This window comes from Synchiropus splendidus, chromosome 8 (assembly GCF_027744825.2).
Source record: "Synchiropus splendidus isolate RoL2022-P1 chromosome 8, RoL_Sspl_1.0, whole genome shotgun sequence".
Classification (NCBI taxonomy): domain Eukaryota; kingdom Metazoa; phylum Chordata; class Actinopteri; order Syngnathiformes; family Callionymidae; genus Synchiropus; species Synchiropus splendidus.
Window position 1 is genome coordinate 4957885 of NC_071341.1, and position 11301 is coordinate 4969185.

The following is an 11301-nucleotide window of genomic DNA, read 5'->3' on the forward strand; positions in this document are numbered from 1 at the left end:
TCCAGAGGTGGGAGCAAGTTATGCTTGCAAGAGAAGTTTTAGCCCTCAAGTCTCAAGCAAGTCATGTCATTTTTGCTGAGTGTCAAGTCGAGTCATCATGGCTTTGCTCAAGAAGGTCACAAGTGGAAGTCATTAAATACTACATAAGGTAGAAGGTGGAAGACAGCCATCTTAAAGTGCTGAACTTCTATTAGTTACTCTATCATTGAGCACAATAGTCCCACACTGTCTCACTCAAACCTTATAAGAAAACAATTACAAAAAAGATATACAACCACTCCAGCCCACAACCACTACCTATCCTGCAGCTAACAAACTCTTTTTTGAATTGAAGACCTGATACAGCAGAACTGATCTGCCAACCGAATCAACACATTTAGCAAATCTAAATCTAAAACTAAAATATCACTAATGTCATTCTTGCATTGTTTCAAGGAGTAATTATTCTACACGAGCTTTCCATCCCAGTCGAAGTAATTTACACAACTATTCTCATCGACTTTAGTGCAAACTTGAACTCTGTGATTTGAAAACACTGTTCTGTGTGTGTGATGCTGCATCTACATCAATCATATTAAACATCAGAATGACCACAAAACCATGATAAACAAATCACAACATGGGCTGCGTCAGGTAGATTCAGAAGTCAAGTCCCAAGAACTCAATCTGGTGACCTAAGGACTTGGGACTTGAGTCAAGTCACTTAACAAGAGTGCCACATCTCTGTGTCATAATATACATATGACAAGAATGAATTTAATCCCATCCCAAACTCTGGGTCACACTGAAGATTGCTTTCTTTAAAGCATGCCTTCACTTCTAACAGTTATAAAGCGTCAGCCATTTGAAAACGTGATATCAAAGTTGAATATTTCATTGAAAAAAAAATCCTAAAGGGTTCACCTTCTCGTCATTACTTTGGAGTTTTGAGGAGCATGTTTTATGGAAATGTAATTGACCCCCATCATGTTTAGTTTGTGCTGTTAAGTAGTCTAATTCTGTTTAGTAAAATATACTCACGCACGTATTTTTTTTTTTCAGTGTGATATCGTGACATAGTGTGATCCTTCAAATAGTAAAGACATGTTGGATAAGAAGTACCTTAAAGTCCATTTTTAGGGGATGCAACTGCAGTTAAAATGTTCAATTTCGGTTTGGCCAAATATATGTAAACACAAAACAAAGACGTAAGTGAGCAGATCCTGGACAAAGGACACATTTCTACGCCAGTTAGTGCTTTTACTCACTATTGGTGGATCAAAGGCAGGAGACGAGGGTTATAAACCGTACACTATAAGTCATTTATCCTGGGCTTCCAACAGTGCTCCTCCATCACTGTCGCATCCACTGTGTGCCTCCATCACATTCCCATCGGGACCAGGTCCTGCAGGCATTGATAAAGGGTCTGCGAGCACTTGAAAGCAGGTAGTCTAATTCCTTGAGGCTTGACAGTTGTGGTTGAAGTTCACTGTCCATCACCTCTCTGTTATTTGCATCGTTCCGGTCAGGTCAATGTGCTGATCGATGGAGGGCCAAACAGAGCTTTCTCACAGCATTAGCAGCTGTTTTCCATCACTCTGTCTGTGCAGTCAAGATGGCATATCCAGCATTCAACCAAATGATAAGATGCTGTTTGCTAATGCAAAGATAGATGCTGTGTTTACATGATTGTAACACAATTGTTGACAAAATAGGACTCAACCCAACCCAAATCCGCGATGTTGTGATTTTGCTGACAGTACATTGGGAAACAAGACTAAAGTCCAGACCTCTCTGTCCACTATTGTGAATTAAGGTTCATGTCTAATTGTGATGTACATTAAACAGAGCACCACACATTCAGAGTTTACAACTGCAAAACAAGAAACAGAACATTCATAAAGTACATTTACTATTCATTTCAGAAATATACCTCAAGCTGTCTTTTTTTTTTTACATGATGTGCTGCGTATGGCGTCAAGATGGAACGCTACAGTCAACTTTTCCAACATCACTATACTACGCCATGGAAGTGAGGATAGGTGGCACACATTTGTAACAAAAGTAGTCTGATGAAGCTTCATGAAGCAATACCCTCATTGAATGAATGACAGAGCAAGATCCTGGACAAGAGTCTATATAGGAGATGCATTTACTGCCTGGCAATAAGTGAGAAGGCTTAATATCAAACAAAACTTTTTGACACGAATAAGTCACTTAGATACATGACCAACATTTTTAGCTCAGTCTGTATTTTTCATTTTTTTCCCATGCCTTTACACATTGTGGGCAAACAAAGGACAGCATATATTTATCATGTAAGATCAGGGCTCTTGGTCATCACTGACTCGTGTCCTCTGATAGTAATGGTTTTAGTTGTGGTCAAAGATTTACAGCAAGGTTGCTGATAAACTGGAGTACAAAATGTTTTGCAGACCTGGCAGCTTTCAACTCTTGCACCCATTTGTCACTCGACATTTCCTTTTGTGGAGCAGCGCTAGAATTAATTAGGGTGCACAGCAGCAAACGTTTATGGCTATAATTTATGAGGAGGGGAGATTCCTTGGACACCCTCTCCGACCTATGTCAATGTATTATTTTTATTATTATTGCCCTGCGTGCACACGCCTGTGGTTGACTTTTGAATGAGGTTGATGGTTGGAAATGCAATATTTCAGCAGCTGAGGCATGTGGCAGGACTGACTATTCAGCTGTGGCGTTGATAAGTAAATGAAGGACCTTAGATATTGTCTAATCTTAACATTCATTGACAATGGCTCATCTTTCACCCCATTCGTCTTTAAAGCACACTCAAAGTCTCTTGACCCTATAGTGGATATAACCTCATACAAACTCAAGGGATTGCCAAATCTAAAATAACATTTAAATGAATGAATAAAATCATCATCTGTTATCCTTTCAAGAGCATGACTAGTCCATATTTGGGTGATAAATTCAGGAACATAGATTTAATCTACTTAACAGTGCCTTCTTTCCTCAAGCTTCTTTTTAATTGTGACACGTGAAGAGGATATTATTGGAGAACTGTGGTTTCGAAGCATTGTGCTGATGGGAGAGGCGGTCCCTTACTGAGTGACATTGGCCAAGACGGATGAAGCTGCAGTCATGCATGTCCTTGTAAGTCATGGGAGCGAACCAGGAAGCAACGGCTTTCTGTACATCCATTGCGCTACAGAGAATCCCAAGCTGTTGTCAGGAGAGGGGGTTCCCTTTTTCTGGAAAATATTCCCTTTTTTGGTTGCCGCCTTGGCTACTTTCCTTCAGACAGTTGGGTTTCCAACCATACCACACAAGTACAGCTTCTTGTCATGTCCATGGTAATCTTGTGGGTGCATTAAGACGTAACCTGAGCTGCTAAAAGTTGTTCCCTGTGTACTAAAGAGGGTGAAGAATGTAGAAATATGGCGCCAAAGTTGCATGAGAGTGTGGCAAAATGTGACAGATTAAAAAAGCTGTGGTGGTCTCCTGACCAATCCTGATAGTGATCATGCCATCCTTCTACAGATCTCTTGTTTCCCAAGGTGGGTGAGTCAACAGCTTGACTGACCGACACAACAGCGAGTACTTCACCTCATCATCATCAGTAATATCAGTAACTTCAGCCAGAGTTCAAAATGGTCATTTGATTATGTCTTATGTAATTACACACTCACAATGAAATCACTTGTGTTCAGTTATGTTCACTTCGATGTTTCACTTAAATGACTGAGTATAATATTCCTCTGTGACATTAATAGAGTTTTGCAATCGACAATCACAGCACGTGAAGACATTTCACAACCAGAAATTACATACATTATGGTCAAATAAGCAGAATGCACTTGGTGTCCTCTTATTTTAACAAAACCTTGAGGGTACGAAATGAGATTTATGTGCCAAAAGTGAATTATTTATATGAAGTACATGTTCAAAAACATCCAAGGAGATGGTCACAAATAGCAAGAGCTCCTGAATGAAACCAGATATACAGCTAAAAATAAAGATCTGACTCAACCATTAAAAAAAAAAAACTGAAGTTGGAGAGATTGTTGGAACAACGAATATTGAATCCTCATCAAAGGCATTCCAACATGTGGCAGCCTGTTTCAGCTGATCCTGTTCTTTACAAGCTTTCTCTGTTTTATTGTTTATTCCATTTGTATTTTGGTTTTTTTTTTAATGAAAGCTTACCGTGAAAAGAAACACTGATCAGAGAACGGTGAGTCATCTTAATGATGACTAGACAAGAGCATTTCCAACAAACACAGACCAATAAGTCCGTTGGAGGAAACCATGTAATGCTCAGCAAGGGAGTCTGAGATAATGGCGAAAATAGGTTTTGGTCATTTCAGTCAATCCCAAAATGAGATGATAAAATTGAATCAAAGGAAGAAGTGCAAAAACGAATACAGGATATGAAGGCAACGATGGCTGCACTGAGCAAGTAAGTTCAAAGACGAGATTAAATTGTCAAGATGACAGATTTTCAGAAAAAACAAAGGGAGAAAAATGCAAAAGTAAAGAAGGTAGTTAAAAACCGATTTGACGATTTCTCACTAAGAGATGAAGTAAAAGAACAGGAACGACATAAGACAAGGATGGAGGTTTGTGTCGATAGCATTTTGTCCACAAACAACTAAAATGAGATCAAAATTGAAAAAAATGAAGAATTCATCGGCCAGGGCTCAGGAGAGCATGGCACTCTTGGAAGCTAATGCAAGAACCAAGAACATTACATATACGCCAGAAGACATGGGAGCTGGTGATCTCAAGCTCATCGCAGGGAAACTAGTCAGGGACGAGGCATGATATGGATCGGCCAAAGGCCCACTGAGGTCGCGACCCATCTTGGTGAAATTCTTGCGGGAAGTAAGTAATTTCAACGTTCTCAGGGCAGCCTGGAAGACTAGGAAAGTCAACGTCATTCAACGATTACTGTAGACCCCGATTACGTTCAACACAGTCAAGAGGAAGCAAGTGGCAACAAGAGATTGCTGGAAATTAAGGCAGTGGAATGCATTTTCTTCCCTGGAAAACAGAGAGTTCAGTACCAAGGAAATTAACCAAACACATTGCTTCATTTCAAGGGGGCGTAATGGCTGAAAGTCATGTTCAGGAACCTTCTGAAGTCGTCACATTATGGACATACAGGTGTAATGACATGGTCAAAAACATTAATAATTAATGTGGGAATGACACGATATGCCATCTTCATCTTCAAATATATGACGTTAAAACAACAGACACATTGCTGACCATTTGAACAAACCCGCACAGCAAGAGGATCACTTGCAACCATCATTTGCAGGGTTTCCGCCAAGATTTTTAGAAACTGTGCCACCCCCACACCTCCCTAGACCCCACCCAAAAAAAAAAACAGAACACAGCCAATCAGTGATAGATTTTGTCATGTACTGAATTGGTGACATGACTTGAGTTCCGTGAGCAGCCGATTTCAGCCATTATGATGCTTCTGTGAATACAAGGGAAAAATCATCATGTTCATGTCCACCTCCATGATGCGTGTTATCCATGCAGTAACTGTTCTCACTGCTGTGATCTCACAGCTGCACAGCTGTCTGTTGCGGCTGACCTCCGTCATCAGTATATAACTGAGTTGACGATGACTGAAAGTGTTAAGAAGTGACAGAGAAATATGGTGGTTAAGCCGACAGTCGGATATAAGTTCAGACTCAAGACCCTAGTCTTACATGGCTGATGACAAGCTTCTTGTGGGTCACAAACCAGCCATGTTGCGCGGTGCGCTGCCAACTGAGATGAAAAAGGACATCGCCTGAGGCACAATGGTGCGAGGCTACACAGCAGGGGGCGAATCGGACGCAGGCCACCCGAGACCAAATCTGCACTGTGATAAGCCCCTGAATGAGGTTGAGGTGACAGATTCTCAAACCAAAAAATATAATGTTTCAAATTAAATGCCATCGGGAAAGTCAGCAGGAGTGAGTCTGGCATGTCTAAGGTGTCATGATACCATTTAAAAAAACAGGACATCAACAAAAAGTTACATAAACAAATTGACACGTGACTTTTATCTGATGGCCAGCTGTCATTCTCCATCTTCCAAGTCAAACACACACCTCTAACTCCGGAATAAATCTTTCTCGCCAAATTTTTTTAATCAATGCCCACAGAAAATGGGATTCCTCTGGCCGCTGGCAATTAATACATTTGAGTCCTTTTTTTAACACTAGTGAGCCGAGCTTGAAATTACCAATGACTGGCTTCGACTCATTTGCATATTTATTGCAGTGGAGGACGGGGTGGCGGCAGCAGTGATGGTTATGGTGGGGGGGGAGTGAAAACTGGGGTGAATGATTGATGTGGAGCTCACCTCCTGCATTACAAACAGCCCATTATTGGGCAGGCCATGGCAATGGGAAAAGAGAGAGATGAAGTGAAATAAAGGAAAAGAGGACGGATGATAAGCAGTCTAGCATACAGTTGATTAAAGTTGAAGACAGTCGGATCAGTCTGTAGCAGTTTTTTTGTCTCCACACTTTCCTCTTCCTCAGTGTTTTTTTCCTCGCCAATGACTTGGGTGGGAAGCGTTAAAGACTGCTCTAAATGGATGTTGACGGGAGTGGACCAACAAAAGCCCGGGCTGTAGGATTTGCTTGAAAAGATTCAATCAGACATGTTTTCACTGCGATTAATTGGCAGACTTGGAGGGGGAGGGGCGGCATGTCGGGGATAAAGGGATTGGTAACGGAGGTGTGAATGAGCATGATTGTTCTGAGCAACCTCCCCGCGCCTCCTCCTTCCTCACACATGCTTTTCTCTGTCATTTTGAGCGATAGTTTGGAAATGTCCTTTGAATGATGCTAAAGAGCAAACTCTTCCACCCTCCCACTTCTCCGCCCCCCCCCTTCCCTCTGAATTATGAGTATTATTTCAGGGATGTGGGATGTGGTGAGCCAGAGAACACAATGGCACCACGGCGAATGGCTCTGGCCCTCTCTGTCTGTCTTCCTCGCATGCTCAGGCTCACAAAAAAATGATTGTTGGCCAAGGTGTGCGTGAGCTGGAGCAGGATAGGTGTTCAACATAGACTAATTATATCACTGTTCCAAAGAGTTCTGCTGAACTGACAATGAACCTAAAAGATGTGACCTGGGTTGTTTTTGATGGCCATCTGCTTATTCAGTTACATCTTACAACACTCTTTCACAGCATTAAAATACATGTTTATGTCGTACAGAAGTCCAGTTGGGCATATTATATTAGTTTCACACACTTTCCACACACTTTGCAGACTCTGTTTCGAGACAAAGTGAGTTCTTTTCAGGGTTGCGGGGAGTGCTGGAGCCTATCCCAGCGTCATTGGGCGAGAGGCAGGAATACAACCAGGACAGATCGCCAGTCCATCGCGGTGTGCGGGATCCGTGGCCAAAACCCACGTTCACATGTAGAACTTCATCATCAACGGCCGAGGCAAAAAAGTTGTTCTTGCGATGGGAGGTTCTGGTCTGGATTGACCATAGCCACCTGTCAGAAGGAAGAGGGCCAAACAGTCCATGACCAGGGTGAGAAGGGTTGGCTCTGACCTTTATGTCTCTGGGTCCTGGTGACATACAGGTCATGAAGAGGTGGCAGGCTGCAACCGATGATCTTCTCAGCAGAGTGTATAATGCGATGTAGTCTGCCCTTGTCCCTGGAGGTGGTGCTGCTGTACCACACGGTGGTAGAGGAGGTGAGGAAAGACTCGATGATGGCTGCATAGAACTCTACCAGCATCTTAGTCTACAGTTGTAGTTTCCTCAGTTGCCGCAAGAACATTCTTCGCTGAGTCTTCTTGATGAGGGACCTGATGGTCAGCTCTCATTTGAGGTCCTCAGTGATGGTGGTTCTCAGGAAGCAGAGTCCACAATGGAAATGGGTGTCATCATGAAGGGGGGTGGAGGAACTGTGACTCTTCTAAAGTCCACAATCATGTCCACTGTCTTCTGGGTGCTCAGCTCCCTGTTGTTGTGCCGACACCAGTACAACCGCCAGTCCACCTAGCTGCTGTAAGCATACTCATCTTCATCTGAGATGTTAGTTGTTCAAGTCCTGGCAAGAGCAAGGTTGTTTACAGTGGGCTTGCCATGTGCATAACTCAGCTTGCTGTGCATTTCACACTTCACAGTAGCTGATCTATAAAGCCACAGTGTATGTATACTCGCCTCGATTATAGGTAGCAGCCCTAAACACCTCCCAGTCTGTGGTCTCCCCACAAGTCTGCAGCTCCTCTACAGCTTCACTTGTCCAGGCTTCGCAAGCTTGATTCTCTGTTTGTAAGTGGGAACAAGATGAACCATCAAGTGATCAGAGAGTCCCAGTGCTGCTTGAGGGAGGTTATAAGCAATGTGCAGCAATGTGTAACAGTGATCCAACACGCTCTGCTCTCTGGTGGGTTACCTGCTTGTACCTGGGTAGCTCCTCACTCAAATTTGCCTTGTTGAACTCACCTAGCACAACAACATTGGAGTCCAGAAAAGTTTGATCCATATGCAGGACCTGGTCCGCTAGCATGCACGGAGCCTCATGAATGTCCACGCTTGCGCTCAGTACCTGTTCTTTCTCAACATCAGCGCCTGTTCATCCATCTTATTGTTGAGTGAGCGGACATCGGAGAGGATTTACTTATTCAGCAAAGGCACGTTTCCCTCTCCTCCTCAGTCTCTTCTGTCGAACCAAAAAGTGAACCAACTCTGAAAAAGACGTCAAAAATACAGGTGACAAGTCAGACAGAGGGATAGACCTGATATTAATCAGTTCATCTCAGGTGTAAGAACATGCGGATGCACAGTTAAAACAAGCCAAATAACATGACAGATCATGTCAGACCAGCGATTGTCTGCTGCACGTTGAACAAACCAGATACCGTGACACCGGAACTGTGTGGACCAAATGTCTATACGACACAGAACTTGTGCGGATATGTCCGACTCTGTCGCTGTGTGGACGCAGTCTGAATATGTTTCCAACTTGATATTTAACAAAAAATAAATGCCATGACCACTATTGATCTATATATATGTATGTGTATATATATATATATATATATATATATATATATATACATATATATATATATATATATATATATATATATATACACATACATATATATAGATCAATAGTGGTCATGGCATTTATTTTTTGTTAAATATCAAGTTGGAAACATATTCCAACTTGATATTTAAGTTGGAATATATGACTCTATATATATATATATATATATATATATATATATATATATATATATATATATATATATATATAAAAACACATAAATTGACACATGCCACACAACTGACACTTGAAACACTGATTGGAAAAAAATCACTCTTCCTTGACTTTCAAATAAAATGACTCATTAGTTGTAAGTAATATTTCAGCATCTTGTACTGTGTTCTCAAAATGCATGTTCCACACAGGAACATTGTATGTTTTTATGTACTCTACAGTCCCATACATGGCTCTTCTCCTAACTTGAGGTCACTTGACTGAGACACACAGCGGTTAGTGGGGCTTTAAATAGCAATTGACACTATATAATTAACTGAATAAAAGTAGTGGCGCCCATGGCTAATCTAACTACAAGCTCCTTCTTTTTCCATGTGATGCTATGGCGCCAGGATGAGCTGCAGAGAGCGGAACGTGTGTTTCAGCCTAATGCGTCAACATGCAACGCTGAAGGCTGTCTGTGGCACCACCACAAGACAGAAAAGTCCACTTTCCCAATGGCAATATGTTTGCCGTTGGGAATATGTGCATCATTGAATTGAGGATGGGTTGAACAATCCCATGTTTAAAGAGTGAAGACGATGATCTGATGATGATTTTTTTTGTGTGCAGCGTGTAAGTCGGAAGATCAGAGTATTTTCTGAAAGTCAGAGTTACTCTTCACATAAAAGTTCTCGCCATGGAATGATGACAACATCTAATTGGTGTCCTCATATTGTGTAGTATCTGCACTTGAACAGGGTATTGTTGTGTTGCGCACTTCAACTGGGCATACTCAGTATTTGATGCAGCAAACCTGCTCATGAGCTGGTTAGGTTCATGGTGTCTGTTGGCCCAGCAAGTGACACAGGAGTACCCTGAATCTGCTTCATGGAAACAAAAAATCGGAATTTCTGCTCACTTCTGGGAAGACCAACTATCAGTCTGTGTTAAGTGTTGAGGAATGGCTACTGGTCACCAAACTTACTTTCACAGTTGCCTTCGCTTCTGGAAGACTACTAGAGCTACTCTTTCAGAAGAGGTTCGTGGCCCTCCACCTGACCTCCTTCCTAGACCCTGATCAAGTTGTACCGATTATCAACCCCTAAGCTTGCACTTCATGCTATAAGGAGTTGGTCAAGTCTACGCCCCAAATTTCATTGCCTCAAAATGCCAAATTGCCAATGGAATGGCATTGCACAGGTGTAGACTCACTTTGGCAAGATCTGTATGACTTTAGCATAGCCGCAGGACAAATTAGACTTGTACTTATATTATGTGTACTGTATATGGTGGCACCACCGGGGTTTTCCAAAAGGCTGTGTGTTGCAGAAAATAGCTGCTGAGCAAACCGAGGATTAGCTCATTTTTTGACATCTTAAAATCTAAAAGACATTGAGATGAAGCTGGTTGGAGATGGGAACACAAAGGCGGAGAGCGACAGAGATGGCTGAATCTCCTGCGAGAGACTAATGTTAACAAAGAGTGGAAAGATTTATCAGCGAGAAAGCAAAGACAAGGACAAAGCTGGGGTAGAGGTGATTTGTTATTTCCCTTGATGAATGGTGAGATCAGACACATAAAATGTATTGCTTACGCTGTGCGGCAGTGAGAACAGTGACAAGTGCATTGGACTGGCTGTCTACACCCAAAGACTTCTCATCTTCTGAGTTTGACATGACAAAAAAAAAACCTTCATCCACATCATCCAAGAATTTATCCTGTGGTCATGTGCCAACTGAAGATCAAGCTCTATATCATTCCGTAGTGAGACATAACCATGGACCTGGGTGATACAGTTTATCTGGACGTTTTTGGTTTTATGGCATGAAAATACTAAATGGAAAGCTATCAAACGTTTTTCACTCAAACTACCGTAGATATATTAGCACCCCTAATGTACAAATATTGCATATCTAAATAAAGGAAACTCATTTACATCTGAAATTTGCAATTTTTTTTTCAATAGTTTATAGTAAACCCATTTAGTTGTTTTCTTTTAAGTACAACTGTTTAGATACATTTTACTTGAGTTAAGAGTTTTTAGGGAACTGAATCACAGTCATTATTATTATCTACTGGACTCATGCAGTG